At 41.3% G+C, this 10092-nt stretch overlaps 1 pseudogene; it reads left to right on the forward strand.

Moving 5' to 3' along the window:
- Positions 1-3810: 3810 nt before the first annotated feature.
- LOC101348639 (ATP synthase F(0) complex subunit C2, mitochondrial pseudogene) lies at positions 3811-4269 on the forward strand (annotated as a pseudogene).
- The last annotated feature ends 5823 nt before the right edge of the window (positions 4270-10092 follow it).

Raw genomic sequence — 10092 nt, forward strand, 5'->3', positions numbered from 1 at the left:
TTTTACATATTCTGGATACATGTCCCTTATCAGATATATGATTTGCAAATATTTTCTCCCATTCCATGGGTTGTCGTTTCACTTTCTTGATGGTGTCCTTTGAAATACAAAACTTTTTAATTTTGACGAAGTCCAATTTATCTATTTTTTTGTTGTTGTTGTTTGTACTTTTGATGCTGTACCTAAGAAGACATTGCCTAACCCAAGGTCACCTATATTTTCTTTTAAGAGTTTTAGAGTTTAAGCTTTTATATTTAGACCTTTGATTCATTTTGAGTTAATTTTTACATATAGTGTAAGGAAGGAGTCCAACTTCATTCTTTTGCATGTGGTTAGCTAGTTGTCCCAGCACCATTTGTTGAAAAGGCTATTCTTTCTTCATTGAATGGTCTTGGCACTCATACTGAAAAATCAATTGACTGAAAAGGTAACGGTTTATTTCTAGACTCTCCATTCTGTTCCACTGATCTATATGTTTATCCTAGGCAGTATCACACCGTCTTTATTGCTGTTATTTATGCCAATACTACACTGTCTTGATTATTATTTTTTAAATAAGGTTTCTTATTATAAAACCAGTATATTATCATTATAGAGAATGGGGTGGGGGGGAGAGGGAAGAAGAAAAACATTCCCAATGATCCCAACACTCCAACACAACCACTGTTAATACATTTTATCCATTTTTTTTATGTTTTTGGGTTTTATTTTTTAACATAGCTGAGATTATAATGTATATACAATTTTGCATTTTGTTCTTTTTATGTAACATTGAAATAAAACCATTTTGCCATGTTACTAGAAACTTTACAAAACATCTTTTCTAATGGTTGTATTAATATTCCATCATGGGACTATACCGTAATTTATTTAACCAGCCTCTTATTTTTTGACGCATGGTTTCTTTTTTTTTAGTCTTATAAATAACACTACATCTTTGTGAATAAGTCTTTGTATATATATTTTGGATAATTTCCTTAGGCTAATTTAATAAGAATGTAACTGACATGGATCGCCATATTGTTTCCCTAAAAGCGGTATCCATTAAACCAGCAGTAGAAGGGCATAAGAACAGTCATAGCCCTGCATTCTTGCAAGCACTGGGCATTCTTCTTTTTTTTTTTAATTCGTGTTATAGATGAAAAACGGTACCTGGTTTTTAAAATTTGCATTTCTTTTGTTATTAGTGAAGATGAACATTTTCCCACGTATCTTTCAGCACTGTGTGTTTCCTCTTTCGTGAACTGTTCAAGTTCATTTATTTTTCACCTGGGTCCTTAGTACAATTCTGACTAATTACTCTGGATCTTTGCTTTCCTAGCACCAGCTAACTCTTAACATACGTGGGTCGTTTGTTCAGAACATGCAGAAAGGAGCTTTCTGAATCAAATAAAGAAGATACTAAAGAATATATAGATATCTGAAAGGGGGCTTTTCTTCAGAAAGGTGTAAGGGAGGCAGTAGAGAGATAAATAGATGGGGTCAGAGTAAAACTGTACATTTCTGATATGAATATTAGCTCTATTTGACCAGCTCCAATAGCCAGAAAAGTTGACAAATGTGGCTCTCGGCGAAGCACTAGAGTCTTGGGAATTTCCACATTTAAAACTCTCCAAGTTCACTTATACACTGCTGATGGGAATGTAAAATGGCACAACCACTTTGGAAATCGATTTGGTGCTTCCTTAAAAAGCTAGAAGTAGAAGTACCACACGATCCAGCAATCCCACTCCTTGAAATGTATCCTAGAGAAATAAGAGCCTTCACACCAATAGATATATGCACACCCATGTTCATTGCAGCACTGTTCACAATAGCAAAAAGATGGAAACAACCTAGGTGCCCATCAACGGATGGATGGATAAACAAGTTATGATATAGTCACACAATGGAATACTATGCAGTGATAAAGAACAACAATGAAGCCATGAAACATAACATGGAGGAATCTGGAGGACATTACGCTGAGTGAATTTAGTCAGTTACAGAAGGGCAAATACTGTATAAGACCACTATTATAAGAACTCAAGAAAAGATTTAAACATAGAAGAAAAGATTCTTTGAGAGTTATGACGGTGAGGAGGGAGGGTGAGGGTTATTCACTAACTAGATAGTAGACAAGAATTATCTTAGGTGAAGTGAAGGATAGCACACTCTACAGGGGAAGTCAGCACGACTGGACTAAACCAAAGCTAAGAAGTTTCCTGAATACAATCAAACACTTCGAGGGACAGAGTAGCAGGGACAGGGGTCTGGGAACCATGCTTTCAGGGGTCATCTAGGTCAACTGGCATAACAAAGTTTATTAAGTAAATGTTCTGCATCCTACTTTGGTGAGTGGTATTGGGGTCTTAAAGGTTAATGAGCAGCCATCTAAGATGCATCAATTGGTCCCCACCCACCTGGAGTAAAGGAGAATGAAGAACACCAAAGACACGAGGAAAGTAGTAGCCCGAGAGACAGAAAAGGCCACGTAAACCAGAGACTGCATCATCCCGAGACCAGAAGAACTAGATGGTGCCTGGCTACCACCAATGACTGCTCTGACTGGGAACACAACAGAGAGTCCCTGATGGAGCGGGAGAAAAGTGGGGTGCAGAATTCAAATTCTAGTAAAAAGACCAGACTTAATGGTCTGACTGAGACTGAAGGAACCCCAGAAGGCACGGCCCCTGGACTCTGTCAACCCAGAACTAAAGCCATTCCCGAGGCCAACTCTTCAGACAAAGATTAGACTGGACTATGGGACATAAAATGATACTCGTGAAGAGTGTGCTTCTTAGCTCAAGTAGATACATGAGACTAAATGGGCAGCTCCTGTCCAGAGGTGAGATGAGAAGGCAAAGAGGGTCAGGAGTTGGTTGAAAGGACATGGGAAATCAGGGGTGGAAAGGAGGAGTGTGCTGTCACAGTATAGGGAGAGCAGCTAGGGTCACATAACAATGTATGTATAAATTTTTGTATGAGAGAGTAACTTGAATTGTAAACTTTCACTCAAACTTACAATAAAAAAAAAAAAACCTCTCCAAGTTCAGCTTCATTGATCTGCATGGTCTTGTATTTGGAAAAGACTTTAGGAGAATGGAGGATGACTGTAAAGGTGCTGAGAAACCATTACCTACTTACGTCCGAGACAGGAAAAGAAAGACTAAACTCAGGCTGTCTTAGGACAGATATGGGTTAGATATGAATAAGGACTAGCCAACTGTCAGAGCTGTGCGTCTCTGGAACAGACAATTGTAAAAATCTGTACAGACCTCTTTAGCTACTTTGCAGGGAAAAATGGATATTTCCTTTATACCTCCTTGCCTGCAATAGGCATGTCCTAAGAAAGAATGGGAGTCCCTAGGTGGTACAAATGGTTAACGTGTTGGGCTGCTAACTGAAAGGTTGGAAGTTCAAGTCCACCGAGAGGTCCTTCAAAAGAAAGCCCCAGCAATCTACTTTCAAAAAATTAGCCATTGAAATCCTACAGAGCAGAGTTCTACGGGGTTGCTGTGAGTTGGAATCTACTTGACGGCAACTGGTTTTTATTTTTTGAATTCATTCTTATTCCACAGACACTTGCATTGCATGTAATATGCCAGGTACTATTTTGAAGTAGGGACATTATTATTTTCATTTTACAGGTAAGATGAGGCACAGAAGGTTTGGAAACTTGCTCAAGGTTACACAGCTAGTTAAGTGGTAGAGGAGGAATTAAAACTCATGAGTCTAACTTCAGATTCCATGCTATTAACTGCTTTGCTACACTCCCTATTAAACATTGGGTACACACAAGAAGAAAGAATAAATGTAATTTATCTCTGTCTTCTCTGCTCTTGGAGCAGCTCTCCTGCTACAGCCCCTCATCCCCTGAAAATGTACATCTGCACCAAGTTCGCCTCCACCCTCCCACCCCCCTCCTTGGTCAGGAGAACCTCTCGGCTGCTGAGCTGACCCTTGTCTGCAGTGGTGCTGAAACAACCCCAGACACTGACAGATGAGAGCTTCACAACTTGACAGCCCCGCATTTTCTGACCTCACTTATCCCCAGTCGCAGCTTCCAAACCAGTGCCATCTCAAGGGACATCGACACAGCAGCCAAGCTCATTGGTGTTGGGGCTGCCACAGTCAGAGTGGCTCGCTCTGGAGCTGGGATTGGGACTGTGTTTGGGAGCCTCATCATTGGTTATGCCAGGAACCCTTCTCTGAAGCAGCTTTGCCCTCTCAGAGGCCATGGGGCTCTTTTGCCTGATGGTGGCCTTTCTCATCCTCTTCGCCATGTGAAGGAGCCGTCTCCACCTCCCGTAGTTCTTTTTCCTGTGTCTCGTCTGCCCTATATGTTCCTTGCCCTGTACCTCTCCAGGCAGCCTGGGGAAAGTGATTGACTCAGGGTTTGACAGAGCAAAGACAAATAAATACTGTATTAATAAGGAAAAAAAAAATAAGTAAATGTAATTTAATTTTTCTGGAGAGTTAAACCTTGCCCTGAAAATGTTAATTTTTCATCTGTGATGGCTTTCCTCTTACCCAGAGTAAGAGTCAATAAAGTTTTATTTTTAAAGACTTGACAATTAATGGACGTAAGTTTACCAACAACTATATATTTTAATAGAAGAATTAAAAATTAATGTTTATAAAGGTAAACTGAATTTCTAAAGCTTAGGAATAATTTACATTATAAAGAACTTATTCTTTTCTGTGCATGAATAGGTTTAAAATATGGTGATGAATACTATAGTTCACAATACTATAGTTAATACTTTCAACATACAAAGTGCTTTAAAATCACTAATTATTAGTGAGCGTATTGTTCATTATATGAGCAACTGAATATGTTTGAGGGAATATGATTGGCCCATAGAAAATGTGTATTTTATGTGTCATAATTTTGGGTGGGTATGCAAGGCCAGAACCTGGCCAATCATGAGGAATTTCAGATCTCCCCTTTATTTTGTTGTTATTAGCTGCCATCAAGTCACTTCCCACTCATGGCGACCTTAGGTACAACAGAACAAAACGCTGCCTGGTCCTGTGTCATCTTCATGATTGCGAGCATGTTCCAGTCCATTGTTACGGCTACTGTGCCAATCCATCTCCCTGAGGGTCTCCTTCACCCTCACTAGCACTCTGCTTCACCAGACATGATGTCCTCCTCCAGTGATTGATCCCTCCTGATGACACGTCCAAAGAAAGCTAGTCGGACAGTGTTCTGTTGTGATCCATAAGATTTTCATTGGCTAATTTTCAGAAATAGATTGCCAGGTCTTTCTTCCTAGTCTGTCTTAGTCTGAAGCTTCACTGAAACCTGTCTACCATGGCTGACCCTGATGGTATTTGAAATATCGGTGGCATAGCTTCTAGCATCATAGCAACATGCAAGCTACCACAGCATGACAAACTGACAGACGGAAACAATAGGAACGTAGTAAATTGCATTTCAGTTTTAGATTTAGTTGCTGCTATTGTTTGTTCCTTACTGGGCAACTGGTCTTTGTTTTGAATATAATTTTATTTATTTTGTTGTTGTTGTTGAGAATATACACAGCAAAACGTACACTAATTCAACGGTTTCTACATGTACCATTTAGTGACACTGATGACATTCTTTGAGTTGGATAACCATTCTCACCCTCATTTTCTGAGTTGTTCCTCCCCCATTAACATAAATTTACTACCCTCTGAGGTTCCTATCTAATCTTTTAAGTCGTTGTTGTCAATCTGATCCCATGTAGATAGTGCTTAAAAGATCATAATACCCAAGGCAGACATTTTTCACTAGTTAAGCTAAACTACTACTTGGTTTTAAGAAACAACCGGTTTTTAGAGAAAGAATAGGATGGGCTAACTACTTTGGACTCCAGCCAGTCCCTGGAAGGTGATGTAAGGAGAAAAAGCATGATCTCATATGGCCATGACATCGTCACATCATCCAACTATTTCTGAATTAGACAAGCCCATTAACATGCAGGGACTCTGGGCTTCAGTGGGAATCCCACAAAAGTCACACTACAAGGTTGAAGGTAAGTGGGGAATACCAGACCGGAACCTGACATTTCACGCTGCTTCCCTGGCAGGACCTTTTCAAAGAAACAAGAACTGAAATGTGGCTTGAACTGGCATGCAAAGCAGGTGGCTATTTCAGTCTGAATCATGAGCAGGGGCCACAGTGGGCCATCTGAAACTCAGGGGCAAAAGAAAACCGACAATAAGGCATGAGCTGCTTATGGTAAAGAATTGAAATTGTCCAGGGGACAGTTAGCATCAGCTATCCTAGAAACCAGGCCAGGAAGCAGAATGTTATAGCATTTTCTTCCTGGCCAGAGACATGCAACAATGATTCTCTCTCTTTCTGAGGGCATGAGTGTAGGGGGGATAAAGGCCTCCTCTTCCTCAAGGTTCCTGTAGTCCCCTTTGCCTGTCGCTGGAATGCAGGACAAGCGGGTCTTTTAACTTTGCTTTGGCTTTTACTGCAGTGTGCTGCCATGTTACCGTGTACTCTGCTCCCTCCCCCATCCTAGCACAGGGTCACAACAGCCTGCAGTGTTGCCGAGGACTGGCATTACCCAGGCCCCGAGAGCAGGACTGTGCCTGACGTAGCCAGCCCCGTCATCTGTACTCCAGAGTGTCTGCGTACTCTGCAGTGCCGGGACCTGCCAATGAGCCTCTAGCCTGCTTTCTTTGGCCTTTAAGAAGTGGATAGCTGTCTTTAAAACAAATCAAAGAAAGCTCTCATGGGAAAGAATTTTCTGGCTTCTCTCTTGAAGTTCTTTTCCTGCTTTTTTCCTGCTTAGTCATTGTCCTCCCCTCCCTTATACCCATTGCCCTCAAGTTGATTCTGACTCACAGCAACCCTACAGAACAGAAAAGAATTGCCCTGTAGGTTTTCTAAGGCTGTAATCTTTACGGAAGCAGACTGCCACATCTTTCTTCCTTGGAGCTGCTGGTGGGTTCAAACCTCTGACCTTTCGGTTAGCAGCTAAGTGCTTAACCACTGCACCACCAGGGCTCCTCTCCCCTTCCTGATACTCCTGCTTATTTCCCCTTCTGGAAAAACTTCCTTAACCCTAACCAAGTCCTATTCACTCAGGCTCTTGTCTGTGATAATGGGCCCCTGATCATCAGAAGAGAATTTTCTATTCAAGGCCCAGCTTCCTCCAAACCAGGAAAGTTGAAGGAGTAAGTCTTTTGAGAAAGTAAATTAATTTTAACATTAGCTTAATTTACACAAATGTCTTCAGTATGTAGTAGGCACCAAATGTATTTCACTTAATTCAAATTAAATGCAAAAGCATCACACATACTTGAGAGCCAAAAAAAACTTAATTTTTAAAATTAGTATGTACACTTAATTATTAAAATCTCAGACTTTTGATTTAGACAGACCTAAGTTTAAATCGGAAACCCTGGTGGCACAGTGATTAAGAGCTATGGCTGCTAACCAAAGGTCGGCAGTTCAAATCCACCAGGCGCTCCTTGGAAACCCTATGGGGCAGCTCTACTCTGTCCTGTAGGGTTGCTATGAGTCGAAATCGACTTGATGGCAATGGGTTTGGTTTGTTTGTTTTTTTAAAGTTTAAATCAGGAGCCCTGTTGGCTCAGTGATTAAGTCCTCGGATGCTAACCGAAAGGTAGGCGGTTTGAACCCACCAGCTGCTCTGCAGGAGAAAGATGTGGCAGTCTGCTTGTATAAAGATTACAACTTTGGAAACCCTATGGGGCAGTTCTACTCTGCCTCATAGGGTCACTATGAGCTGGATTCGACTTGATGATAATGGGTTTAGTTTGGTTTTAAGTTTAAACCTATGGTTTATCATTTACTAGCTATGTGACCTTGGACAACTCACTTCACTTTTCTTAACTGTCTTATCCATCAAACGAAGATCATAATAGCATGTCCTATAGGGATTTGAGAAGATTAAATGTAATACTGTAGGTAAACGAGCCACTTGTTCATACTGTGAACAGTTAAGTGACAGCTGCAGCGATCTGACTGTGTGCATATATTTCTTATGTTCTCTTCTCAGCGCCAGGCTATACCACCTGAAGGAGTGGAGTTCCCAGCTGACTGATCCTATGTGCATAGTCCCAAGGGAGCTCAGATACAGTCTCATGGTGTTTAATGTATACTCAAGAGAAGGGCCTGGATCGTTGATTTGGAGGCCCAGGATTAGTGTGATGGTTAAGGTTGTGTGTCAACTTGGCTGGGCCATGATTCTCAGTGGTTTGGCAGTTATGATGTAGTTTGGCAGTTATGTAATGATGTAATCACCTCCATGATGAGATCTGATATAACATAATCACCTCCATGATGAGATCTGCTATGAGCAGCCAAATCAGTTGAAAAGGAGTTTCCTTGGGGGTGTGGCCTGCATCCAACATATATGGACTTTCTGGCAAAGCTGGCTGGCTTGTGCTCTGCTTCGGAAACTTCATTTGGCTCCTCATTATCTGAACTCTGATTCTTGTGACTTGAGCCAGCAGCTGCCATCTGACCTGTCAGTCCTGAGTTCGTCAGCTCCTGCAGCTATGTGAGTCAGGAGAAGCCTCCAGCCTAATGCCTGACCCATGGACTCGGGACTTTCCAGCTTCTACAACTGCGTGAGCCATTTCCTTGATATAAATCTCTATCTATCTCTGTCTCTGTCTCTCTCTCTGTATATATACACGCTTCACTGGTTTTGCTTCTCTAGAGAACCCAGCCTAAGACAACTAGTATCAGCATAGTGAATGAAGCATGTCATGTCATATCAGGCCATGATACAAAGTTGCTAAATTTTAGGAAACTGATTCATTTATTCATTCATTCACACAAACATTTATTGAACATCTATTACATCTGGGCCTACAAAGTTGAAAAACTCGCAACCGCCTAAGCATCTTGCATGTGTTCCTGTTTACCCAGTCCTTATATACATATTGGAAGCAAGTATGGTCTTATTTCTCACTACACAAGAGCTAATATCTAGAAGAAGCAAATCAGTCTTAGAAGAAATGCAACCAGAATGCTCCTTAGAAGTGAGGATGGTAAGACTTCAACTTGCTTACTTTGGACATAGCATCAGTAAAGACCAATCACTAGAAAAGGACATTGTCTTAGTTATCTAGTGCTGCTACAACAGGAATACAACACTGGATGACTTTAACAAACAGAAATTTATTCTCTCACAGTCCAGGAGGCTAAAAGTCCAAATTCAGGGTGCCAGCTCCAGGGGAAGGCTTTGTCTGTCCATTGACTCTAGGGGAAGGTCCTTGTCATCAATCTTCCCCTGGTCTAGGAGCTTCTCAGCGCAGGGATCCTGGGTTCAAAGGACGCGCTCTGCTCCCAGCTCTTCTTTCTTGGTGGTAGGAGGTCCCTCTCCTCTCTGCTTGCTTCTGTCTTTAATATCTCAAAAGAGATTGACTCAAGATGCAACCTAATCTTGTAGATTGTGTCCTGCCTCATTAACATAACTGCCTCTAATCCTGCCTCCTTAACATCATAGAGGTTAGGATTTACAACACATAGGATAATTACATCTAGACCACAAAATGGAGGACAACCACACAGTACTGTGAATCACAGCGTAGCCAAGTTGACACACATTTTGGGGGGACACAACTCAATCCATAATGGACATGTTTGATAAAGTCGAGGGTCAGTGAAAACGAGGGAAAATCTCAATGAGATAGATTGACACAATAGCCATGACAACAGACTCAAACATACCAACAATCATGAAGATGGCACAGGACTGGGCAATGTTTAGTTCTGTTGTACATAAGGTGGCCATGAGTCATAGCCAACTTGATGGCAATTAACAAGAACAACGTCTAGACAGCTTTGTCTCTTTGATGATCTAGCTCACCTTCTCCCTAGGTCTTCCAGTCAATTCTTATCTTCCAACTGGGAGATTTTCCAGACCCCGGGTGTCTTAGGCTGGGTTCTCTAAAGAAGCAAAACCAGTGAAGCATATATATATATATATATATATATATACGTATGCATGTATTTTGGAGCCCTGGTGGCACAGTGGTTAAGAGCTACAACTGCTAACCAAAAGGTCGGCAGTTTGAATCCACCAACCACTCCTTGGAATCTATGGGATCGTTCTAACTCTGTCTTATAGG

The sequence above is a fragment of the Trichechus manatus genome, unplaced genomic scaffold, assembly GCF_000243295.1.
Source record: "Trichechus manatus latirostris isolate Lorelei unplaced genomic scaffold, TriManLat1.0 scaffold00143, whole genome shotgun sequence".
Lineage (NCBI taxonomy): Eukaryota > Metazoa > Chordata > Mammalia > Sirenia > Trichechidae > Trichechus > Trichechus manatus.